Consider the following 27,857-nt stretch of genomic DNA (forward strand, 5'->3'; position numbering starts at 1 on the left):
CCGTACATCATATCTATCGGTGGCGCTCACATTCAAATTTCAAATCATGCATGCAAGAAAAAAGTGAAAATCGACACTCACCGGGTATGCGATTCATAAATCCTGTACTTTCAATTCATGTCTGGGTTCAACTCAAGGGGAATTTAATGTTTAGGGGAAAATAAAAGTATAAAAAAGTGAAGCTTTGATGTTATGAGGAGCAGGGGCATATGTGTGCACCACAATCTTTAACCAACCTATACTACATGGATTTAAAGGGGTATTCCCATCTCCAAGATCTTATCCCAATATGTAGTAAGTGTAATAATAATATTAGAAAATACCGTCAATTAGATATGTAGTATAGTTCTTCTGATTTCGCCATGTCGCTTTCGCCATATGTAGGGCATTGCAGTAGCTTGGGTATCCAAAACCTGAATTTAATGATTAAGAAGGTAATTCAAACATTGTCATTGTACATAATTGGAATTTATTAACCACTAGTCCCACCATGTGGCATTTTTTATAATTGCAAGTTTAAAACGTCTTTGGAAACAACTTATCAGGATTTGTTCACACTTGGGAATTGCATATTTTAAATCTGTATTTTATTACAAAATCTGAAGTGGAAAAAATGGGACATGGGTATGCAAGAGATCGCATCGGCACTAGCTCTATTATCATATAATGACAGCAGATCACACACACAGTTCAATTGTAATATTATGATGAATTTCTGCTTAAAGTTAGTAACCAGATACTTATTTCTGCTGAAGATTTACTTTCTGTATAGCAGTAAAATTATCCCTGTAGATTTCAGAAACCCCATTCACATGCATAGTATGAGAACTGTTGTGAAATGTGTTAAGGATTTCAACACAGAACTAAAGCTGAAACTCTTTTCAGGTCCTTAACATGTAAATAGTTAAAAAGAAACTGACAGCGGGATTTACTTCTATTACATAAATACAGTGCAGCATTTATCATTTAACACTGCTTTTCTATCAACCCTAATGTTCAGGCAAAGATCCCTGCAAAATTTTAAAATCATTGAATAGTGGTAGTGCAACATATTGTAATTAACCAAACAAGATAGACCAAACAAGGCAAGTCTTTATTGTCCGACCACCACGTCACCTTTGTCTACCAGACCAATGCCCAAACCCCATAACTTCCCTCTCCAGAGAGCTTGCTCATCTCCTCTCCAAATCACACCTCACCACTTGTGCACTTGACCCCATCCCACCTCCTCCCTAACCTCACCACCACACTTATCCCATCCCTAACCCATCTCTTCAACCTATCACTAACTTCTGGTACCTTCCCCTCTGCTTTCAAACATGCCACAATCACACCTATCCTCAAAAAGCCAGCTATTGCCCCATATCTCTGCTCCTATTTGCTTCCAAGCTCCTTGAGCAGCACGTCCATGCTGAACTCTCCTCTTACTTTGCATCTAACTCGCTCTTCGACAACCTACAATCTGGCTTCCATCCCCACCATTCCACTGAGACTGTCCTGACCAAACTTACTAATGACTTACTTACAGCCAAAGCTAACAGACAATTCTTTACAGTCCTCCTTCTTGACCTGTCTTCTGCCATCGACACAGTTGACCACTGCCTCCTACTACAGATCCTCTCTTCCTTTGGTGTTAAAGACCTTGCCCTATCCTGGATCTTCTCATACCTTACCAACCGCACATTTAGTGTTTCTTACTCCCACACTACCTCCTCATCTCACCCTCTCTCTGTTGGTGTCCTTCAATGCTCTGTCCTAGGACCCCTTCTCTTCTCAATCTATACCCTTGGCCTAGGACAACTCAAAGTCCCAAGGCTTCCAGTGCCATCTATATGCTGATGACACTCAGATCTGCCTCTCTGGCCCAGATGTCACTTGTCTGCTGTCCAGAATCCTAAAGTATTTATCAGCCATATCCTCCTCCTCTCACTTTCTCAAGCTCAATGTAGACAAATCTGAACTAATTATCTTTCCTTCATCATGCATATCTTCCCTACCTGATCTATCTATAACAATAAATGACATCACACTTTCTCCTGTCCCAGAAATCCGCTGCCCTGGAACAACCCTTGACTCTGCCCTGTCCTTCAAACCGCACATCCAAGCTCTCACCATCTCCTGTCGCCTCCAGCTCAAAAATATTTCCAGAATCCGTCCTTTCCTCAACTCACTCTACCAAATGCTTGCGCATGCCCTAATCATCTCCCATCTCGACTACTGCAACAGCCTCCTCTGTGGCCTACCTTCTAACACTCTCGCATCTCTCCAGTCCATCCTTAACTCTGCTGCACGGCTAATTAATCTCTCTTCTCGCTACACTCCTGCTTCCTCTCTTTGCAAATCCCTTCACTGGTTCTCAATTTCCCAGCATATCCAGTTTAAACTCCTAACACTGACCTGCAAAGCTACAAAGCCATCCATAACCTTTCTCCTCTGTATATTTCCGAACTAATCTCTCAATATCTTCCCTCATGTAATCTCTGGTCCTCCCAAGACCTCCTTCTCTCCTCCACACTTATTCGCTCCTCACCCAACCGCCTCCAAGATTTCTTTCGACTATCCCCCATCCTCTGGAATTCTGTGCCCCAACACGTCCAATTATCCACCACATTTAGATCCTTCAGACGAAACCTGAAAACCATCTGTTCAAAAAAGCCTACAACCTGTAATGACCACGCTGCCACCTCAACACCATCGGAGCTATGACAACCCCCAATCTACTGTCTCCTTCCCCATAATCCTGTAGAATGTAAGCCCGCAAGGGCAGGGTCCTCTTCCCTCTGTACCAGTCTGCCATTGATAGTTTTGTTTACTGTGATATTTGTATTTTGATGTAACCCCATCTAATGTACAGCACCATGTAATTAATAGTTCTACATAAATAAATAATAAAATATGGTGTTACTTGTGGGGGTTTCCATTGTTTAGACACATAAGGGGCTCTCCAAACGCGACACGGAATCCACTAATTATTCCAGCAAATTTTACATTCAAAAAGTCAAATGGCTGTTATGATCTGGTGGCCTAAGAGCAGCATGAGACGTACTCTGGAGAAGGTGGTACCTGTACTGACCGCAGACCCTGAACTTAACACCGCAACTAGAAGTAGCCGTGGAATGTACCTATCACTCCCTAGACATCTCGACACAGCCGGAGGACTAATTACCCCTAGAGATAAAAAAGGGAAAACTATCTTGCCTCAGAGAAAATTCCCAAAGGATAGGCAGCCCCCCACAAATATTGACTGTGAGAGGAGAGGGAAAAACATACACAGACTGAAATCAGAATTTAGCAAAGGAGGCCACTTCTAGCTAAATAGAAAGGATAGGACAGAGTACTATGCGGTCAGTATTAAAACACTAGAAAATATCCACCACAGAAAATACAAAATCTCCACAGCTAACTAAAGATGTGGAGGGTATATCTATCTCCAGAGATACCAGCTTGGCTAAACAAATCCTTATACAGACCAAGCTGGAAATACAAAAACATGGAAAAGAACTGAACAATAAGGCCACAGCATGTGGACAGCAAAAATCAAGGCCAGAACTTATCTTGGTTGAAATGAACAGCAAAGCAGGGGAGACCAGGCAGGGATGTGAATCCACCAGTAACAATAGACAACTGGCACTGACTAAAGGGTCAAGCAAGACTAAATAGCCCAGTCAGGATTGCAAAAACTTGACACACCTGATGAATGCTGTGATCCAGAGACAGCAGCACTACCACTTATAACCACCCAAGCCCAAGAGCAGAATTCACAACAAATGGCGCTCTTTGCCTTCTGAGCTCTGCCGTGCGCCCAAACAGTGGTTTTCCCACACATATGGGGTATCAGCATTCTCAGGAGAAATTGCAAAACAAATTGTATGGTGTAATTTCTTCAGTTTAATTATAAAAATAGAAAAATTGGAACTAAAGGAACATTTTTGTGAAAAAAAGTTAAGTTTATTTTTTCCTTTCACATTCCATTAATTCATGTGAAGCACCTGAAGGGTTAATAAACTTCTTGAATGTGGTTTTGAGTACCTTGATGGGTACTGTTTTTAAAATGTTGTTACTTTTGGATATTTTCAGTCATATAGGCCCCCAAAGTCACTTCGAATTTGATGTGGTCCCTAAAAAAATGGTTTTGTACATTTTTTTTTTTTTTACAGCAAAAAGAAATCGCTGATCAACTTTTTACCCTTATAACTTCCTAACAAAAAAAAAAAAAAATTATGATTCAAAAATTCTGCTGACATAAAGTAGACATGTGGGAAATGTTATTTATTAACCATTTTGTGTGACATAACTCTCTGATTTAAGGGTATAAAAATTAAAAGTTTGAAAATTGCTAAATTTTCACCAAATTTACGATTTTTTTTTTCACAAATAAATATAAGTCACATCAAAGAAATTTTACCACTATCATGAAGTACAATATGTCACAAAAAAACAGTCTCAGAATCAGTGGGATCCATTGAAACGTTCCAGAGTTATGACCTCATTAAGTGACAGTGGTCAGAATTAAAAAAATTGGTCTGGTCAGGACGGTGAAAACAGGCTTCGGGGTGAATGGGTTAAACTGACTGACTTCACCAAAATGTACACCGACTCAAACTTCATCGCTCTGGTTACAGCTGTGATTGGGCATGCATAGTAAACTTCTGTCAGTATGCCACTGAACACTCTGCCCTTTTATAGGCTACCTCCCAAGACTCCGGGGGCCCATTGCCAGATTGCCCTCATTATAATGTTTTGCACGCCGACGATGTGGTGCATATATCCCAGCAGAGAGCTCCCCTGGCGCTGCGCTGCCGACGATATAGAATGGCAGCGCAGCACCAGGGGAGCGCCCGTCGTCTCTGATGCGATGTGACAGTGCAATGATGTAATCAGCTGTGCCGCCGCAATGACATTATCACGCTAGCATGTACACGCTGGCCAACAGAAATGAAGCCTCGGGGACTGGGACCGAGGTGAGTATATCTGTAGGTTTTTTTTTATTTTTTATTAATATGTGTATGGGATGTGAGGGCTCACACTGTATATAGGAAGCTATGTAGGGGCTCAGACTGTATATATAAGGCTATATAGGGGCTCATACTGTATATAGGGAGCAATGTGGGGGCTCACACTGTATAAAAGAGGCTATATAGGGGCTCATATGATATATAGGAGGTTATATGGGGGTTCAGGCTGTATAAAGGAAGCTATATAGGGGCTCATACTGTATATAGGAAGCAATGTGGAGCTCATACTGTATAGAGGAGGATATATACAGGTTCATACTGCATATAGGAAGCGATGTGCAGGCTCATACTGTATATTGGAGGATGTATAGGGGCTAATACTGTATATAGAAGGCCATATAAGGGCTCATTCTGTACATAGGGGCTATGTGCAAGCTCATAATGTATACGAGATTCTATATAGGGGTTCATAATGTATATAGGAGGCTATATGGGGGCTCATACTGTATATAGGAGGCAATGTGGTAGCTCATACTGTATACAGGAGGCTATATGGGGGCTCATACTGTATACAGGAGACTACGTGGGGGCTCGTACTATATATAGGAGGCTATATGGGGGCTCATACTGTATATGGGAGAGGATATTTGTGTCTCACAGTATATAGGGAGCTATGTGCAGGCTCATAGTGTAAATAGGAGGCTATATGGGGCTCATACTGTGCATAGGGAGCTATGTTGGGCTTATACTGTTTATAGGGAGTTATGCAAGTGCTCATACTGTATCTAGATTGCTATATATGGAGACTCATACTGTATGAGCTAAATGAGCCTTATACTGCATATAGGTAACTATGTGGAGGCTCATACAGTATCTATGGGCTGTGTATGGACTCATACTGTATTTAGGGGTCTGTGAGTGGGCTTATACTGTATATAGGGAGGCTGTTTTGGGGTTCATTGCCTGGGCCTGTGAGATGTTATCCTCATTGCAGTAATGTTTATGGTCTCCTTTTCTTGCCCTGATTGAAGGAATTCCCTGATAAAATCCTGAATTACCAAAAGAGGAGGGATAAGCGTCGGAAGAAAAGTCCACTTCCATAGAACCCTGACTATGAGGTATATGGAGGTTTTGTGGTTTTAATTGCACTACCACTTGACTGGCCACTTATGATCTGAGGAGTTATTCTTTGTTTGACAAGGACATCATATGTTTCTTCTTGGACTTTGTTGAAAAATATTGATGATATATATTTCCCTTAGCCCAGTAGTTTCTATATTGTATATCAAAGCCAATGGTAGAAAAAACGCCAAAGCACTCACCGATCTTGCAGTTGCAGAAATGCTTTATTACTTCATACAAAAATCATCTTCACGGCATACGGGAGGACGGGCAAAGTGCAGGAGTGCAGCGGACGAGACAACGGCCGTTTCGCGCCCAATAGCGGCGCTTCAACGGGTCTAAGTCAGGAGGGAAGTGACGCCGGTATACATAGGTGAGTATGATTAATCTCCACCTGCGTCAAGTCCCTGCCTGACCATGGAAAAGTGCATAGTGTGTTTAAAAACAGTATAAAAACCATTGGCTTTGATATGGACTTTCATGTTTCCACGCTAGCACCGCCGGTCTCTACCGCTCAGTCTGGCACCTTCTGACATACTCCGCGCTGCTGTGTCCTCTTATTCAGTGGAGCTGTGCTGCTCTAACTCTCCCTCTTCTCTATATTGTATATATTTATATATGTTCATTACATATTATCTGATCATCTTTTGAGGATACCTGGTCAGACAGAGTAGTGGTAGGGCTACATGGGGGCAGTCGACGAGAAGCGGGGGTGCCATACTGTTTCAACTTAGAGCGCTAACCTCAACCTCCGCTGTTAGGAAGGGAATTGTGAACGGCAAAACTAATCCCAGTCTCCCCTCATTTCTGCTCTTTTTTTTTTAATCACTGGTTTTCTGTGCAAATGTGTGTGCATTTATGGTATGTTGTTATGTATTGGGATTTTAAACTAAATAAAGAGAGAATTTTTAAAGTTTTTTTTGTTATAGTTTACATGTATAAGGACCCCATAGGTTGATCGCTTTGGTGGTTGATTGAGGGGGCTATGTGGGGTCTCATATTGGATGTAGTGGGCTATGTGGGGTCTCATATTGGATGTAGTGGGCTATGTGGGGTCTCATATTGGATGTAGTGGGCTATGTGGGGGCTCATACTGCAGAAGGGGATGTCGGCATACTTAATTCTGTCATGTGGTCCCTTGGGAAAAATTAATCTCCCATCCCTGCTCTATTTTGCATAGTGCTATGTTATGTATAATGCTGTACATAAAGGAAAAATTTGCACGGTGCTATCAGTCAGTCATTTTCCATGTACAGATGTGCACCAGAACAACTATGTCAGGGACGGCGCGGGGTCCCACTTGCCGGCACGCTATGGGGACCCAGTGCTTGTGCCAGTGTTGACGCCTGCGAGTGGGTCCCACTACGCTAGCTCAGATACTTTCGATACTCCAGTCTCCCGGTTCCACCGCTGCGACTTCTTCCATCCATCCTCTCACTGCGACATTCAGGTCAGAGGGCGTGATGATGTCACTAGTGTGCTCCCTCTGCCTGAACAGTCACAGCGCAGAGACCCCGACGGTGAGGAGTCCAGGGCAGAGCAGCGGCCGCGAAGAGAGGTGAGTATTTAATTTTTTACATTTTTTTTAATGTCTGGAGCAATATATGGGGCCAATTATGTATGGAGCATTATATGTGGCCAATTATATATGGAACATCTTATGGGCAAATTACATATGGAACAGTATATGGGGCAAATTCATATGGAGCATCTTATGGGGCCAATTGTATATGGAGCAGTATATGAGGCCAATTATACAGTGGCGAAAAAAGTATTTAATCAGGCACCAATTGTGCAAGTTCTCCCACTTAAAAAGATGAGAGAGACCTGTAATTGACATCATAGGTAGACCACAACTATGAGAGTCAAAATGAGAAAACAAATCCAGAAAATCACCTTGTCTGATTTGGCAACATTTATTTTGCAAATTATAGTGGAAAATAAGTATATATGTTATATATCCTTTGTTGGCAATGACAGAGGTCAAACGTTTTCTGTAAGTCTTCACAAGGTTGGCACACACTGTTGGTGGTATGTTGGCCCATTGCTCCATGCAGATCTCCTCTAGAGCATTGATGTTTTGGGCTTGTCACTGGGCAACACGGACTTTCAACTCCCTCCAAAGGTTTTCTATGGGATTGAGATCTGTAGACTGGCTAGGACACTCCAGGACCTTCATATGCTTCTTATGAAGCCACTCCATTGCCCTAGTGGCGTGCTTGGGATTGTTATCATGCTGAGAGACCCATCCACATTTCATCTTCAATGCCCTTGCTGATGTTAGGAGGTTTGCACTCAAAATCTCAGGAAAAATGGCCCCATTCATTCTTTCATGTACATGGATCAGTAGTCCTGGTCCCTTTGCAGAGAAACAGCACCAAAGCATGATGTTGCCACCCCCATGCTTCACAGTAGGTATGGTGTTCTTTGGATGCAGTATTTGGGATATAAGAGGTGCTCACTGAAAATGGAATTTGAAGGAAAAAATCCAAAGGAGACAAACAAGAATCTTCGGCACTCAATAAGAACAATTTATTGTTCAATGTTCAAATGAAAGAAAAAGAGGTGAATCATCCACCATATAGAAAATAAAAAAAGGAACACAGGTGTACAGAGATATGCTTCTGCTGCAACATTTTGCCAATATAATGCCTTTGTCAAGCCAAATCTGTGATAGAGAGGTCTTAGGTGTTGGAATCTACTTGGTGGGTCTGCCTGCTTATTATGGACGCATCGGTACCGTTTTTTCTTTTATATGGTGGATGATTCACCTCTTTCTTTCATTTGAACATTGAACAATAAATTGTTCTTATTGAGTGCCGAAGGTTCTTTGGATGCAACTCAGCATTCTGTCTCCTCCAAACACGACGAGTTTTGTTTCTACCAAACAGTTCTACTTTGGTTTCATCGGACCATATGACATTCTGACAATACTCTTCTGGATAATCCAAATGCTCTCTAGCAAACTTCAGACAGGCCTGGACATGTACTGGCTTAAGCAGGGGGACACGTCTGGCACTGCAGGATCTGAGTCCCAGGTGGCGTAGTGTGTTACTGATGGTAGACTTTGTTACGGTGATCCCAGCTCTTTGCAGGTCATTAACTATGTCCCCCTGTGTGGTTCTGGGATTTTTGATCACCGTTCTTGTGATCATTTTGACCCCACGGGGTGAGATCTTGCGTGGAGCCCAAGATCCAGGGATTGAGGGAGATTATCAGTGGTCTTGTATGTCTTCCATTTTCTTATTGTTAGTTAATTTCATCATACCAAGCTGCTTCAATATTGCAGATTCAGTCTTCCCAGGCTGGTGCAGGGCTACAATTTTGTTTCTGGTGTCCTTCGACAGCTCTTTGGTCTTCACCATAGTGGAGTTTGGAGTGTGACTGTTTGAGCAACATATGGGGCTCGTTATTCTGTATATAGCACTATGCGGTGCCCATAATACCGTATGGAGCCATATATGGGGCTCATTATTCTGTATGCAGCACTATGTGGTGCCGATAATACTGTATGGAGCACTATGTGGTGTCCTTAATACTGTATGGAGCATTATATAGGGCTCATTATTCTGTATTGAGTACTATGTTATATGAAATATCAGCTTACAAGTCAATATTACAGGCTTACTATCAGGATCTTGTCAGCACCGGCGCACTGCCATGGCTGAGCAGGGCGACTCCAGACCCCAGGTTTCTCAGGATGCCGGGCATGGAATGCACGAACCAGGCGGTCAGCGTGTACCGATCTGTCTGGTACCCATAATCGATCTTCCAAATGTACCAAATACTGCAAAGACCCCCGAACCCGCCTGGAATCCACAATATGTTGTACCTCAAACTCCATATGTCCCTCAACCACGACTGGAGGAGGAGCAGCTTCAGTATCCTCCCTCACCGCCCCCAAGGGTTTAAGTAAAGACCTATGAAAGACATTATGGATTTTTAAGGAGGGAGGAAGACGGAGGCGATAGGTAACCGGGTTCACTACTTCGATGACCTCATAGGGGTCAATAAATTAGGCCCCAGTTTGGCAGAGGGCAGTCGAAGATTTATATTTTGTGTGGACAGCCACACTTTATCACCACAAAGCAGGGTCAGAGCAGAGTCTCTTTTCCTATCCTCAAAATGTTTATATTTCTCCTGAGCCTTAGAAATATGTAAACGAACCTTAGTCCAAAGATCCTTGAGATGATTGACCCCGTCCTCTGTCCCCGGACAACCAGAATCTATTCGAGAAAATTCGCCAAAATGAGGGTTCATCCCATAACTAATAAAAAATGGTGACCTACCGGTAGATTGGTTTACCTGGTTGTTGAAGGTGAATTCTGCTAATGGTAAGGCATCAGACCAGTCGCTTTGCAGGGTAGAAGTCAGGCAACGAAGAATCTGTTCAAGTGACTGGTTGGTGCGTTCAGTTTGTCTGTTGGTTTCTGGGTGATACGCTGATTAAAAAGACAGATATCCCCAATTTTTTGCAGAAGGCCCACCAGAATTTAGACACAAACTGAGTCCCTCTGTCTGACACAATATTAGCAGGGACCCCGTGTAAGCGTACCACCTGGGACAGGAAATATCTAGAGAGCGTCTCTGCTGAAGGTAAACTTGTCATGGGTACAAAATGCACCAACTTAGAAAACCTATCAACCACTACCCAAATAACCGTATTACCACAGGATGATGGAAGATTGGTCATGAAGTCCATGGTCAAGTGAGTCTATGGCCTTCCTGGGACTGGAAAATGCACCAATTCCCCGGCCGGCAACTCGAGCTCTTAGAACGGGCACATATCCCACATGCTGCAACATGTTTCTTGATTGCTGAAGCCATTAAAGGCCACCAAAAGACCCTTGCCACTGCTTCCCGTATGGTGGCCATACCAGGGTGTGCACTCAACTTCGAATCATGGAACTCCCACAGGAGTTTGTTGCGAAAATGCTGTGGGACAAACAATTTGTCTACAGGTTTGGAGCTTGGAGCCAAAGATTGAGCCCCCACAATCTCTCCAATTCACCAATTCCAACAACACCTCAGCTACCACAAGACTGGGTTGAAGAATGGGGGACGGCGGATCGGGGGCGGATAACGGATCAAAACTATGTGATAAGGCATCAGCCTTTATGTTCTTAGACCCTGGCCGAAAGGTAATGGAAAACTGAAATCTGGGGGGAAAAAAAAAAAGTGACCAGCGAGCTTGCCTAGGAGTCAGTCTTTTAGCAGATTTGATGTACTCTAAATTTTCATGGGCAGTGAGTACCGTAATAGGATGAGCCGCCCCCTCCAAAAAGTGCCTCCATTCATCGAACGCCAATTTAATGGCCAGAAGCTCTCGGTTGCCTTCGTCAATTTTTCTCCGCCGGAGAAAATTTCTTAGAAAAATAGGCATAGGGCCTGAGATTAATCAGAGAAGCTGGTCCTTGTGACAAAACTGCCCCCATCCCCACCTCGGAAGCATCCACCTCAACCACGAATGGTTTGGAAGGGTCCGGTTGGACCAGGATAGGAGCAGATGAAAAAGTTATTTAGCATTAGAAAGGATTGTTTAGCTAACGAGGACCAGTTTCTGACATATGCCCCTTTACAAGTGAGGTCCGTGAGAGGCTTAGTCACCTGTGAAAAACCTTTAATAAACTTGCGATAATTTGCAAATCCCAAGAAGTGCTGGAGTCCCCTAAGGTCGCAGGGCTGGACACACTCCACAATAGCTTGCACTTTCTAGGGATCCATGCGAAACCCCTGAGGTGAAATTATCAGACCTAGAAATGACAATTCATGAACAAAAAAATTAACATTTCGAGTTAGATGAACAATTGGTTTTCTCTGAGCCTCTGAAGCACTGTTTTAACATGCAACAAATGGGAAACTCTTTTAACAGAATATATCAGGATATCATCTAGGTATACCACTACAAAACGGCCAATGAGATCCGAAAATACATTGATAAAATTTTGAAACACTGCGGGTGCGTTGGTGAACCCAAATGGCATTACTAGATTTTCAAACAACCCCTCAGACGTAAGGAAAGCCGTTTTCCCACTCGTCCCCTTCTTGTATCATTATTAAGTTGTAAGCCCCCCTCAGATCCAGTTTAGAAAACCATTTGGAGCCAGAAAGCTGGTTACAGAGATCAGGAATCAATGGTAGGGGATATGTGTTCCTGACAGTAATTTTATTTAGTTCTCGAAAGCTGAGGCAGGGACGTAGGCCGCCATCATTTTTCTTAAAGAAAAATCCCGCTGCTACCGGGGAAACTGAGGGTCTTATGTGCCCCTTACGGACACTTTCAGAAATATACGGTTTCATAGCTAGGCGCTCGGGGCCCAACAGATTGAACAGGTGAGCTTTGGGCAATTTGGCTCCAGGAATCAGATCGATGGCACAAGCAAAAAGGTGGCTACTTTGAAGAACCTAGAATATAAGACATAATTTCAGTTGTTTCACACTTTTTTGTTAAGTATATAATTCCACATGTGTTAATTCATAGTTTTGATGCCTTCACTGTGAATGTACAATTTTCATAGTCATGAAAATACAGAAAAATCTTTAAGTGAGAAGGTGTGTCCAAACTTTTGGTCTGTACTGTATCTCTGTATGATTATTCTTGAAGCAATGTCTCCAGCAGCAGTCCACTCTTTGTGAATCTCCCCCAAATTTGTGAATGGCCTTTTCTTAACAATCCTTTCAAGGCTGTGGTTATCCCCGTTGCTTGTGCACCTTTTTCTACCACACATTTTCCTTCCACTCAACTTTTCATTAATATGCTTAGATACAGCACTCAGTGAACAGCCAGCTTTTTTAGCAATCACCTTTTGTGGCTTACCCTCCTTGTGGAGTGTGTTAATGACTGCCTTTTGGACATCTGTCAAATCAGCAGTCTTCCCCATGATTGTGGAGCCTACTGAAACAGATTAAGGGGCCTTTTTAAACACTTAGGAAGACTTTGCATGTGTTTTTTGTTAATTATTCTAATTTACCGAGTTAATGACTTTTTGGTTTTCATTGTCTGACAAGACACTAGATTGTCCACACAAGTTTGTTGTCCCTATACCACACAGATCCCGTTGTGTAGCCAGATCAGCATCAGCTTATGCAGCACATTCTGACCTATGACTTAGAGAATGCACCACACATGGAGAGCTCATACCACCCAACATACATGGTGTCACGGCCACTCCTTCCGCTCATTCTTACCCGCTGCGGCGCGCTCCTCCTGCAGGTGCACGTCCTCTCCTTCATTCTCTGCTCTCTGGCCCTCGTCGGGTGCGCGTGCGCACCGCCCACTCCAGCACTTCCTCTTTCTGATTTGCAGACGCTCTGTATCTCGTCTCTGTGATCCTGGAGGACCGTGACCCGGAAGTCCTCCAGCACTCCATGTATATAAGGTGATTCCTTCCTCTGCTCCTTGCCTGTCTGTCATTTGTGCTTCTGTGACTCAGGTCCACCATTGTCTTTGCACTGCCTGTTCTGAGTCTCCGCTCTGTCCAGCCAGTTCAGCTTCTCTGCCTTTCCCAGGCTTCCTTGTCTCCTCGTCCAGTCCAGTCCTCCCAGTGTCCTCTCCGTACTCTGGTGTCTCTGTCCCGTCCTGCTTCCTTTGTGTCTTCCCCTTCGCAGTTCTCCTTTGGTCTCGCCGGTTCCCAGCTCTTACATAACTGTACTTCATCTTGCCTCACTCTGTCCGTCCTGCGCCTAGCTTCTTTATCTTGTACTTCCTACTACCTGTCTCCGGGTTCCAGCTTCTGCGGCAATAGTCTCCCTTGGGTCTGCCCCTAACGCTCCCTGTATAGGGGGTGGTCTACATGGTCAGCTCACCCTTGGGAGGTTCGTTGTCGTGGATCTGCAGGTCCACCCCAGGTATTCCAATAGGACTGCACTCGGATGACATCTGAGTGCAGTCTGATTCTCACACATGGACTGCAGGGGTGGACACTGACAGTTTGGGGCCCCTATGCAATAAATATGTCTGGGCCCCCCTCCTTTTATAGGGACAAGGCTACAGATATATATCTTACATAGTCTCCTTTATTATGTGTATTCACGTCCCTTAATCACACAGTGCCCTCTCTTGTGATGTACAGAACCGTCCCTTACATATTGGATTATATAGAGCCCTGTTCTGTATTACATACGGTTTTGTCTTGTTAGATATATAATGCAATGACTGCTGATGGAAAGCTTCTTTTCTAATGGAGGATCTGATGAACTGGTCGTCTGGTCGCCGGCTGCTCAATTAGCAGTCATTTATTTTATATCTAACAAGAGAAGGGACTGTGTAATAAAAGAGGGCACTGTGAATAACAAAAATAACAAGAATACACTATGTAAGAGACAGCTCTGTACACAACAGCAGAGGAAGCTATATAATAAGGGATGGCACCATATATAACTAGAGAGGATGGTACATAATAAAGGATGGTGTTATACATAATAAAAGAGGAAACGATGTACCTAAGGACGGTGTTATACATAATAAGTGACTACACGATATACTAAAGGGACTGTGCTATACATAAGTGAGTACCCTATATACTAAGGGGCTGTGCTATACACACGTGGTCAAAATAATTGGTACCCATCGTTTAATGACAGAAAAACTCATAATGGTCACAGAAATAACTTGAATCTGACAAAAGTAATAATAAATTATAAATCTATGAAAATGAACAAATGAAAGTCAGACATTGCTTTTCAAAATAAAACTCATGAAATAGGTCTGGACAGAAATGATGGTACCCCTGAAAATAATGTGACAAAAGGGACATGTTAAATCAAGGTGTGTCCACTAACTAGCATCACAGGTGTCTATAATGTTAGAATCAGTGAGTATGCCAGTGTAGAAATCACAGGAACGCAGGATGTTGTCACGGACAGGAGGCAGATCAAGAGTTAAGTTTTATTTAACAATAAGCGCACTCCACGCAGGGAGAAGTAGGTTGTAGGGTAATGATAGGGAAAGGGACAGAACTAGGAGAGTGGCAGGTTAGGACAGGGACGAACGATACTTCAGTAATTAAAGGGGTGAAACTTATCAGACTGCAGTCTTCTCGTGTGAGGCGTATCAGGGTTCCAATGGTGGCACCGACAACAGTGGCACGTGCTGTCTCGATGATGTCTGTGACCCAATGGTTGCACCGACAACAGCAGCGCGTGACGTCTTTGAGGATAGAGTAACTTTCCTCTGCCCACGTGTGTCTGGCATGGGAAAGTTAGTCCAATGTGTGAAACCGCCGGAACAAGACTTCGCTCTGTGGTGTACACGAATCCTGGGTAGTAGAGCACGGGCCTAGACACCTGTCTCTCACGGTGTCGCACGCCCGACGCAGGCTCTGGCGTCAAGTCTGAGTCACCTCCAGGCTCGGAGGATAGCAGGGGAATGCCGATTAGTTGTCCACCAGCGGTGGACCTGTATGCAGTGGTACTGTTGAGTCGGTCTGTGCAAAAGGATCGGCCTGACCTCACAGCACCCGACTCACCACTCAGCTTCCCCGCCGGGCTCTGACTTTTTTCTCGCGCGCAGCGTTATTTATCTCGGCCCCGCCTACTACAGTCACATGCAAGGGTTTGTCTTGGAATGAAAGTCTTCCCCTCCTGCAACATGGGTGACAGCCCCGGCAGTTCCGGAGCCGGCGTGAGAAAGGTACCACCGTTCTTGTTCTTCCTCTTACACCTGTATATAGGGCTACAGATACTCACTGTGCTGTTTGGTGACATAGTGTGTATCACACTCAACATGGACCAGAGGAAGCAAAGGAAAGAGTTGTCTCAGGAGATTATATAAAAAAAAAAATTATAGACAAACATGTTAAAGGTAAAAGTTATAAGACCATCTACAAGCAGCTTGATGTTCCTGTGACTATAGTAACACATATTATTCAGAAATTTAAGATCCATGGGACTGTAGCCAACCACCCTGGACCTGGCCGCAGGAGGAAAATTGATGACAGATCAAAGAGACGGATAATACGAATGGTAACAAAAGAGCCCAGTTTAAAGGTGAACTTCAAGCTCAAGGAACATCAGTGTCGGATCACACCATCCGTCATTGTATGAGCCAAAGTGGACTTCATGGGAGACGACCAAGGAGGACACCATTGTTGAAAAAAAATTAAAAAAAAATCATAAAAAAGCCAGAATGGAATTGGCCAAACTTCATGTTGACAAGCTACAAAGCTTCTGGAAGAATGCCCTATGGACAGATGAGACAAAAATGAAACTTCCTGGCAAGGCACATCAGCTCTATGTTCACAGACGGAAAAATTAAGCATATCAAGAAAAGAACACTGTCCCTACTGTGAAACATGGAGGAGGCTCTTATGTTCTGGGGTTGCTTTGCTGCATCTGGCAGTGTTCAGCTGCATAAAAATACATGCAGCCGCACATTCTGGTCCCGAGTGCCGGTGGCAGTGTTGGGTATTGAAGCGAGAGACTCGTGCGAGTTTCTCGCATTGCACTAGCAAGTTTGACCCCGGCCAAAGGCGGAGGGTCAGCTAAAAAAATGCTTTGTGCAAAAAGAAAAAAAAAAAAAAAGAGCATGAACCGCACATCCCAAAATCATACGTTGATCTAAAGCCGCTAGGCAAAAATTTATATACTGAACATGAGGTTTTCAGTTTAACATTCTGATCAGACTGTATGAAGCCCACTGCCACTTCACGGCAAACCTCGTAGTGGGTCCTAACGCCCTAACGGAGCGGAGCCGTGCGGCGACCACCGCCGCAGCGCCCGTGCACCAGCAGGGCGGACGGCCTGTTGCCCCACAGCACCCATGCTGCGAGACTGAGCCCCCATGACTCCAGACCGCGCCGCCCCACCAGCACAAAGCCACAGCAACAATGGCCGCCACACAGCACCAGCACCAAAATGAAAGGAACATTTAAACTCACCTTCCTCCAGCTCTTCAGTGAGAGCCAAAATGGGCTAGACCCCTTACTTTGCAGTCTCCTGCTAATTAAAATCACCTGTGCCAAATGGGAGGAGTGCTGGTTCAAGAAAGAGACAAGAACATGCTTTGTGCAAAAAGAAAAAAAAGAGCATGAACCGCACATCCTAAGCATATCAAGAAAAGAACACTCTCCCTACTGTGAAACATGGAGGAGGCTCTTATGTTCTGGGGTTGCTTTGCTGCATCTGGCAGTGTTCAGCTGCATAGAAATACATGCAGCCGCACATTCCGGTCCCGAGTGCCGGTGGCAGTGTTGGGTATGGAAGCGAGAGACTCGTGCGAGTTTCTCGCATTGCACTAGCAAGTGTGACCCCGGCCAAAGGCGGAGGGTCAGCTAAAAAAAGACTCATCAAACCAAGCTCCTTGTAAGGGACGTAGCCTTAATACAAATCTTACCTCATTACTGCATTTGTACCTGTTTTTTCTTGAGTTTCTGGGATTCTGAAACAAAGCATCATCGAATAGGAAAAAAAAAAAAAAAAAAAAAGGCAGTTAGTGTAATTAGGAAAGGATAGGGAAATTTTTATGCAAGTACATTAGAAAATAGTTTAACCCCTTCCCGACATGTGACGGAATAGTACGTCACATGTCGGGACCCCCGCTTTGATGTGCGCTCCGGCGGTGAGCGCACATCAAAGTCGCGACATGTCAGCTGTTTTTTACAGCTGACATGTGCGCGCAATAGCGGCGGGTGAAATCGCGATCACCCGCCGCTATTAACTAGTTAAATGCCGCTGTCAAACGCAGACAGCGGCATTTAACTACCGCATCCGGCCGTGCGGCCGGATATGAGCGCATCGCCGACCCCTGTCACATGATCGGGGGTCGGCGATGCTCCTCCATTGTAACCATAGAGGTCCTTGAGACCTCTATGGTTACTGATTGCCGGTGGCTGTGAGCGCCCCCCTGTGGTCGGCGCTCACAGCACACCTGCATTTTAGCTACATAACAGCGATCTGATGATCGCTGTTATGTAGCAGAGCCGATCGGGCTGTGCCTGCTTCTAGCCTCCCATGGAGGCTATAGAAGCATGGCAAAAGTAAAAAAAAAAAGTTTTTAAAAATGTGAAAAAAATAAAAAAAACATAAAAGTTTAAATCACCCCCCTTTCGCCCCAATCAAAATAAATCAATAAAAAAAAACAAAAACCTACACATATTTGGTATCGCCGCGTTCAGAATCGCCCGATCTATCAATTAAAAAAAAGCATTAACCTGATTGCTAAATGGCGTAATGAGAAAAAAATTTGAAACGCCAGATTTACGTTTTTTTGGTCGCCACGACATTGCATTAAAATGCAATAACGGGCGATCAAAAGAACGTATCTACACCAAAATGCTATCATTAAAAACGCCAGCTCGGCACGCAAAAAATAAGCCCTCACCTGACCCCAGATCACGAAAAATGGAGACGCTACGAGTATCGGAAAATGGCGCAATTTTGTTTTGTTTTGTTTTTTGCAAAGTTTGGAATTTTTTTTCACCACTTAGGTGAAAAATAACCTAGTCATGTTAGGTGTCTATGAACTCGTAGTGACCTGGAGAATCATAATGGCAGGTCAGTTTTAGCATTTAGTGAACCTAGCAAAATAGGCAAGCAAAAAACAAGTGTGGGATTGCACTTTTTTTGCAATTTCACTGCACTTGGAATTTTTTTCCCGTTTTCTAGTACACGACATGCTAGAACCAATGATGTCGTTCAAAAGTACAACTCGTCCCGCAAAAAATAAGCCCTCACATGGCCAAATTGACGAAAAAATAAAAAAGTTATGGCTCTGGGAAGGAGGGGAGCGAAAAACGAAAACGGAAAAAGCTCCGGGGGTGAAGGGGTTAAATTATGCCACTACATAGATAGGGATTTAGAATGAAAACTACTTTGCCCTCACACCACCCCTTTAACCCCTTTTCTGACCTCGGACGGGATAGTACGTCCGAGGTCAGATCCCATGCTTTGATGTTGGCTCCAGAGGTGAGCCCGCATCAAAGCCGGGACATGTCAGCTGTTTTGAACAGCTGACATGTGCCTGAAATAGCGGCGGGTGGAATTGCGATTCAACCGCCTCTATTAACTAGTTAAATGCCGCTGTCAAACGCCGACAGCAGCATTTAACTAGCACTTCCGGCCATCTCCTTGAGACCTCTTGTTGATGCCGGATTGCTATGAGCGCCACCCTGTGGGCGGCGCTCATAGCAAGTCTGTAATTCTACTACATAGGAGCGATCTGAGCTTCGCTCGTATGTAGCAGAGGCGATCGAGTTGTGCCAGCTTCTAGCCTCCCATGGAGGCTATTGAAGCATGGCAAAAGTAAAAAAATAAATAAATATGTTTTAAAAAAATATGAAAAAAAAAAAAGTTTCAATCACCCCCCTTTCGCCCATTCAAAATAAAACAATAATAATAAAAAAAAAATCAGACATACACATATTTGGTATCGCCGGGTTCAGAATCGCCCGATCTTTCAATAAAAAAAAAACAAAAAAAGGATTAACCAGATCGCTAAGCAGCGTAGCGAGAAAAAAATTTGAAACGCCAGAATTGTTTTTTTTGGTCGCCGTGACATTGCATTAAAATGTAATAACTGCCGATCAAAAGAACGCATCTGCACCAAAATAGTATCATTAAGAACGTCAGCTCGGCGCGCAAAAAGTAAGCTCTCAACCGACCCCAGATCACGAAAAATAGAGACGCTACGGGTATCGGAAAATGGTGCAATTTTATTTTTTTTTAGCAAAGTTTGGAATTTTTTTTTGACCACTTAGATAAAAAATAACCTAGATATGTTTGGTGTCTATGAACTCATAATGACCTGGAGAATCAAAACGGCAGGTCAGTCTTAGCATTTAGTGAAGCTAGCAAAAAAGCCAAACAAAAAACAAGTGTGGGATTGCACTTTTTTTGCAATTTCACCACACTTGGAATTTTTTTCCCAATTTTCTAGTACAGTCATGGACAAAAATTTTGAGAATGAGACAAATATTAATTTTTCCAAAGTCTACTGCTTCATTTTTTCTAATGGCAATTTGCATATACTCCTGAATGTCAGAGTGATCAGCTTAACAGCAATTACTGTACTTGCAAAGTCAATATTTGCCCAGAAAATGAACTTTAAGGGTACTGTCACACAGTCACACTTTGATCGCTACGACGGTACGATTTGTGACGTTCTAGCGATATCGTTACGATATCGCAGTGTCTGACACGCAGCAGCGATCAGGGATCCTGCTGAGAATCGTACGTCGTAGCAGATCGTTTGGAACTTTCTTTCGTCGCTTGATCACCCGCTGACATCGCTGGATCGTTGTGTGTGACAGCAATCCAGCGATGTGTTCGCTTGTAACCAGGGTAAACATCGGGTAACTAAGCGCAGGGCCGCGCTTAGTAACCCGATGTTTACCCTGGTTACCAGCGTAAAAGTAAAAAAAAAAAATACAGTACATACTCACATTCCGGTGTCTGTCCTCCGGCGTCTCAGCTTCTCTGCACTGTGAGCGCCTGCCAGCCGGAAAGCGAGCACAGTGGTGACGTCTGACGTCACCGCTGTGCTTTCCGGCTCTGCTGCTTACACAGTGGAGATATCAAACCTAGGAGAACCGTGAGTCAAAAATTGTTGCCAGTCATTTTCATATCAAAAAATACTAATATTTATTAGAAATACAATCAGAGATCATAGTAAAATATTACCACTTATATAAAGGTGACATAGTGATTACATCCATACGTGCAGTGGTGAACTGGCGATGACGGCACGAGACATGTAAATACCTATATGTGCAGATTTTATTGCAGTTAAGTGTACTAGCAACCAACTGCCGCAGATCGGCAGTCCAGCAAAAAATTGTATAAAGTGCAAAACGTGCTACAGAGTAAGCCGAAAGCTGCAATGTACACAAAATGAATGAATAAGGAGCATTATTTACCCATGTGGGATAATGTGAAGGTCTCGTCCGGCACCCAGTCACGTACCCCAACGCGCGTTTCGCGTTTGAACGTTTGCCGCTTCCTCAGGGGGCGTGGCCTAACTGTGTACCCAATCCCATATAAATAGTCGTCACATCCGATCATGTGACCGCAAAATTATATAATGAAGTGCGCATGCGTGACACGCTAATGCGATCCCGTGCGCTCCAAGCCTCACTCACCACAGCGTCAGCGCCGGTCATGTGAGCGGGCGGGCGCCACGCCCCCAACACATGACACGGGACCGCGCTGCAAGGAAGAAGCCGGGGGCAACAGGACGCATAGCGCTATGTGTGGATAGGTGAATATTAGTGAAAAAATGAATTACTCCGATAAAAATAATTATGATTATATATAGATACATATACATAAGTGTTAAGTTCCCCGCACATTAATCTCTGACCTCCAAATTAGATCTTAACAGGGACAGCATATAATTGTATGTGGCAGTAGAGTAGGCAGGGAAAATATGTGCAACGTGCAAAACAATAAGAATAAATGGTAATAACAAGGAGACAACAATAAAATATCCTCACAGCAACAGATAATTATGACCATCATATTGAACACCCACCATATCAAAGAGAGAAGACAACTATAAATAGAGGTATAATACATAAGCCAAAGGATATGTATATACAGTTGCTTAATCAATTATATCAACAGTAAATTGTCCAGTAAATCATGTCCTCTCTGACTTATATATAGTACTTTGATAATAAATCTTGTGGATCTTTATTCCTCGGATCCCCATGTAGGTGTCCGCAGATGGCAACTGTCGCGTGAATTCCATAAGATGATTAACACACACTAAAATACGAGAAAGAAGAATACACAATTAAAATCCGATGGGCAACGATGAAGACAGCAGGATGCACTGAAGACAAAAAGGCCTACACTAACTCTCTCAAAGGTAAGAAGAGAATCCATGTGCCTCATTGAGGCCTATGGGCGTCATGGTGCCCAGCGTGGAAATCCAGCGACACTCTCTCTGCGCCAAGATCCGTTTAATATTCCCTCCTCTGATGCCACACTTTACAACATCAATACCTCGTACCATGAAGGATTTTGGGTTGCACCCATGAAATTGTAAAAAGTGACGAGGTATTGTTTTGAGTTGCGTGACATCAGTCTCTTTTGCCGCTGACCGTATATCCCGTACATGTTCCCGGGTGCGGGTTCCAAGTCGGCGGGAGGTTAGACCAATATAAATTTTGGAACACCCACATGTGGCATAATAAACCACATGTGTGGTGTTACAATTTATATGGTAATTGATGGAAAAAGTTTTTTGACCATCAATGGATTTCCACGCTGGGCACCATGACGTTAATTGTGTATTCTTCTTTCTCGTATTTTAGTGTGTGTTAATCATCTTATGGAATTCACGCGACAGTTGCCATCTGCGGACACCTACATGGGGATCCGAGGAATAAAGATCCACAAGATTTATTATCAAAGTACTATATATAACTCAGAGAGGACATGATTTACTGGACAATTTACTGTTGATATAATTGATTAAGCAACTGTATATACATATCCTTTGGCTTATGTATTATACCTCTATTTATAGTTGTCTTCTCTCTTTGATATGGTGGGTGTTCAATATGATGGTCATAATTATCTGTTGCTGTGAGGATATTTTATTGTTGTCTCCTTGTTATTACCATTTATTCTTATTGTTTTGCACGTTGCACATATTTTCCCTGCCTACTCTACTGCCACATACAATTATATGCTGTCCCTGTTAAGATCTAATTTGGAGGTCAGAGATTAATGTGCGGGGAACTTAACACTTATGTATATGTATCTATATATAATCATAATTATTTTTATCGGAGTAATTCATTTTTTCACTAATATTCACCTATCCACACATAGCGCTATGCGTCCTGTTGCCCCCGGCTTCTTCCTTGCAGCGCGGTCCCGTGTCATGTGTTGGGGGCGTGGCGCCCGCCCGCTCACATGACCGGCGCTGACGCTGTGGTGAGTGAGGCTTGGAGCGCACGGGATCGCATTAGCGTGTCACGCATGCGCACTTCATTATATAATTTTGCGGTCACATGATCGGATGTGACGACTATTTATATGGGATTGGGTACACAGTTAGGCCACGCCCCCTGAGGAAGCGGCAAACGTTCAAACGCGAAACGCGCGTTGGGGTACGTGACTGGGTGCCGGACGAGACCTTCACATTATCCCACATGGGTAAATAATGCTCCTTATTCATTCATTTTGTGTACATTGCAGCTTTCGGCTTACTCTGTAGCACGTTTTGCACTTTATACAATTTTTTGCTGGACTGCCGATCTGCGGCAGTTGGTTGCTAGTACACTTAACTGCAATAAAATCTGCACATATAGGTATTTACATGTCTCGTGCCGTCATCGCCAGTTCACCACTGCACGTATGGATGTAATCACTATGTCACCTTTATATAAGTGGTAATATTTTACTATGATCTCTGATTGTATTTCTAATAAATATTAGTATTTTTTGATATGAAAATGACTGGCAACAATTTTTGACTCACGGTTCTCCTAGGTTTGATATATTTATGATTGAGTCGCCGATTTTTTGGTTTAGTAATATATAGCTGATGCCTTTGTGCACAGTGGAGAGAAGCAGAACGCCGGGGGACAGACACCGGAATGTGAGTATGTACTGTTTTTTTTTTTTACGTTTACGCTGGTAACCAGGGTAAACATCGGGTTACTAAGCGCGGCCCTGCGCTTAGTAACCCGATGTTTACCCTGGTTACCCGGGGACTTCGGCATCGCTCCAGCGCCGTGATTGCAACGTGTGACCGCAGTCTACGACGCTGGAGCGATACTCATACGACGCTGCGACGTCACGGATCGTGCCGTCGTAGCGTCCAAAGTGTGACTGTGTGACAGTACCCTAACCCCCAAAACACATTTCAACATCATTGCAGTTCTGCCTTAAAAGGAGCAGCTAACATCGTTTTAGTGATTGATCCATTAACACAGGTGTGGGTGTTGATGAGGACAGGGCTGGCGATCAATCAGTCATGATTAAGTAAAAATGACATCACTGGACACTTTAAAAGGAGGCTGGTGCTTGGTATCATTGTTTCTCTTCAGTTAACCATGGTTATCTCTAAAGAAACACGTGCAGCCATCATTGCACTGCACAAAAATGGCCTAACAGGGAAGAGTATCGCAGCTACAAAGATTGCACCTCAGTCAACAATCTATCGCATCATCAAGAACTTCAAGGAGAGAGCTTCCATTGTTGTCAAAAAGGCTCCAGGGCGCCCAAGAAAGACCAGCAAGCGCCAGGACCGTATCTTAAAACTGTTTCAGCTGCGGGATCGGACTACCAGCAGTGCCGAGCTTGCTCAGGAATGGCAGCAGGCTGGTGTGAGTGCTTCTGCACGCACTGTGAGGCGGAGACACTTTGAGCAAGGCCTGGTTTCAAGAAGGACAGCAAAGAAGCCACTTTTCTCCCGAAAAAACATCAGGGACCGACTGATATTCTGCAAAAGGTACAGGGAGTGGACTGCTGAGGACTGGGGCAAAGTCATTTTCTCTGATGAATCCCCTTTTCGATTGTTTGGGACATCTGGAAAACAGCTTATTCGGAGAAGAGGAGGTGAGCGCTGCCACCAGTCTTGTCTCATGCCAACTGTAAAGCATCCTGAAACCATTCATGTGTGGGGTTGCTTCTCAGCCAAGGGAATCGGCTCACTCACAGTCTTGCCTAAAAACACAGCCATGAATAAAGAATGGTACCAGAATGTCCTCCAAGGGCAACTTCTCCCAACCGTCCAAGAGCAGTTTGGCGCCCAACAATGCCTTTTCCAGCATGATGGCGCACCTTGCCATAAAGCAAAGGTGATAACTAAATGGCTCATGGAACAAAACATAGAGATTTTGGGTCCATGGCCTGGAAACTCCCCATATCTTAATCCCATTGAGAACTTGTGGTCAATCATCAAGAGACGGGTGGACAAACAAAAACCAACAAATTCTGGCAAAATGCAAGCATTGATTATGCAAGAATGGACTGCTATCAGTCAGGATTTTGTCCAGAAGTTGATTGAGAGCATGCCAGGGAGAATTGCAGAGGTCTTGAAGAAGAAGGGTCAACACTGCAAATATTGACTTGCTGCATTAACTCATTCTAACTGTCAATATAACCTATTGGTACTCATAATATGATTGCAATTATATTTCTGTATGTGATATAAACATCAGACAAACACTAATAAAAACCAGAGGGCAGCAGATCATGTGAAAATATAATTTTGGTGTCATTCTCAAAACTTTTGGCCATAACTGTACATGACATGCTAAAACCAATGATGTTGTTCAAAAGTACAGCTCGTCCCGCAAAAAATAAGCCCTCACATGGCCATACTGACAGAAAAAAAGAGTTATGGCTCTGGGAAGTAGGGCAGCGAAAAACGAAAAAGAAAAAATGAAAATACCCTGGGTCATGAAGGGGTTAAGGTGTGGGGCGGCATAGCGAATGGTAGCCGGACCCCTCTATTCTTCCTTCTAGGTATAATAACAGCTTGACATTATATTTGGTATTTTGGTTATGGAACCAGTGGTACAATCCAGCCAGCTTTATAGAGGTACAAGCAGGCTGTGAAACAGAGTCTGTTTATGCCGTGAGCTGCTTGCCTTGGTAACTGGCCTGGTTGGGACTGCAACATGACTGTACACCATACAAGCACTTTACAATTTCACTCATTTATGAATTTGAGACAATCCCTTTAATTTTGTACATAGTGATGATTACTGTGTGTTTGAGGATATAATAAAAGTGTAGTTTTATTGAAGATATGGGTGCTGGGACCTTTTTTGTTTCAAAGTAAGTACACCAATCTCCTCAGTTCTAAGAAATCTGCTTAAATGGAATCTGTCACCTCATTTTGCCGCTAAAAACTGTGGCCACCCCCATTAGAGGCTTATCTACAGCATTCTGTAATGCTGGAGATAAGCCCCCCCCAATGTAACCTGAAAGATAAGAAAGACAAGTTAGATTATACTCACCCAGGGGCTGTCCCGGTTCGGGTCAGATGGGTGTCGCGGGTCCGGCGCCTCCCATCTTCATGCGATGACGTCCTCTTCTTTGATTCCAGTCGCGGCTCCTGCACAGGCGTACTTTATCTGCCCTGTTGAGGGCAGAGCAAAGTACTGCAGTGCGCAGGCGCCGGGCCTCTCTGACCTTTCCTGGCGCCTGCAGTACTTTGCTCTGCCATCAACAGGAAAAATCAGTATGCCTGCGCATGAGCTGTGACAGAAGCAAGGAACTGGACGTCATCGTATAAAGATGGGAAGCGCTGGACCCGCGACACCCATCTGACCCAAACTGGGACCGCCCCTGGGTGAATATAATCTAACTTGTCTTTCAGGTTACATCGGGGGCTTATCTACAGCATTACAGAATGCCGTAGATAAGCCCCTAATGGCAGTGGCTGCTGTTTATAGCGGCAAAATGAGGTGACAGATACGATTTAAAGGGGTTGTTCGGTCAAAACTGAATCCCCCTAACGTATGCACTGTGTGCTGTGAGGATGTGTCGGTTTCAGACCCGGGAATGGAGGGTATGTACGAGTTAGGCTACTTTCACACTAGCGTCGTGCACTGCACGTCGCTATGCGTCGTTTTGTAGAAAAAACGCATCCTGCAAAAGTGCTTGCAGGATGTTTTTTCTCCATTGACTTGCATTAGCGACGCATTGCCACACGTCGCAACCGTCGTGCGACGGTTGCGTCGTGTTGCGTCATACCGTCGCCACCAAAAAACGTTGCTTGTAACGTTTTTTGGTGCGTCGTTCCCGTCTTTTCCGACCGCGCATACGCGGCCGGAACTCCGCCCCCGCCTCCCCGCACCTCACAATTTGGCAGCGGATGCATTGAAAAACAGCATCCGCTGCCCCCGTTGTGCGGCGCATTCACTGCTAGCGTCGGTACGTCGCAATTCGTCGTCCAACGCTAGTGTGAAAGTAGCCTTATACATACCCCCGGCCAGTCAGCATGGCTTCCCTCCATACACTTGTATAGAGCCGAGGCTGTGCTCTGACCAATGATGCACCCGGCCAGAGGGCGCAGCCTCGGCTCTATACAAGTGTATGGAGGGAAGCCATGCCAACTGGCCGGGGGTATGTTTAACTCATACATACCCTCCATTCCCGGGTTTGAAACTAGTGAATCCCTGTAGATCGCAGTGCGTGAACTGGGGGCATTCATAAGTCTGCAGTCACACAGAATGATTGCAGACTTATCAGTTTTGACCAGACAACCCCTTTAATAATGTATGCAATTTGTAATTTGAAAACTGGCGACAGATCGGCTTTAGTGAGTCTATGCAATGTTCGCTATGCTTTTTCTTTGGCATATGTAAGTTTGTTGGTGGGCATTACTGCCCCGCTAGCGATTACATGAATGCTGCTTGCCCACTATATCCTGAGTGTTGACTTATGTCGGGGTGGCATACTTTAGTGTACGGATTTCTCGCCCTCAGAGGAAAGTAGCGCTGACGGCATTTTCCTATTCCTCGGGCCAGGCAAACAATGCAGACGTGTGTTGGATATATTATTTTTCCAGTTGGAGTGAATGAGCCCCATTGGGGGTACAATTCCGGAGAGCTCTCTGATTTACGCCTTGCTTTCCTCAGAAACAGCCATTTACTAGGCGGAAAACCTCCTGCACTTTTTTCTAAGATAACTTTTCCCAAAATTTTTATAAATTAGGAAACACAAATAACAAAGATTCAAACTAATACCTGTGTCCAGGTCAGATACCAAGCTGGAGCATAATGAGCCAGAAATCTGCACAGGCTCCTCCAGCACTTGGCACAGCTGTTATTGTGTGTCTGAACCGTTTTAAATAAAGTTTCTTGAAGAGAAGCT

General features: G+C 44.1%; 1 long non-coding RNA gene across 1 annotated transcript; it reads right to left on the reverse strand.

Annotated features, from left to right (window-relative positions):
• Positions 1 to 27,816, reverse strand: LOC143773597 (uncharacterized). Its single transcript, XR_013215250.1, has 3 exons — positions 27,731 to 27,816; positions 17,410 to 17,454; positions 1 to 413 (listed from the first exon to the last, which is right to left on the reverse strand). It is a non-coding gene; the product is annotated as an uncharacterized LOC143773597 (long non-coding RNA).
• Positions 27,817 to 27,857: the final 41 nt, after the last annotated feature.

This window comes from Ranitomeya variabilis, chromosome 5 (genome assembly GCF_051348905.1).
Source record: "Ranitomeya variabilis isolate aRanVar5 chromosome 5, aRanVar5.hap1, whole genome shotgun sequence".
Taxonomy (NCBI): domain Eukaryota; kingdom Metazoa; phylum Chordata; class Amphibia; order Anura; family Dendrobatidae; genus Ranitomeya; species Ranitomeya variabilis.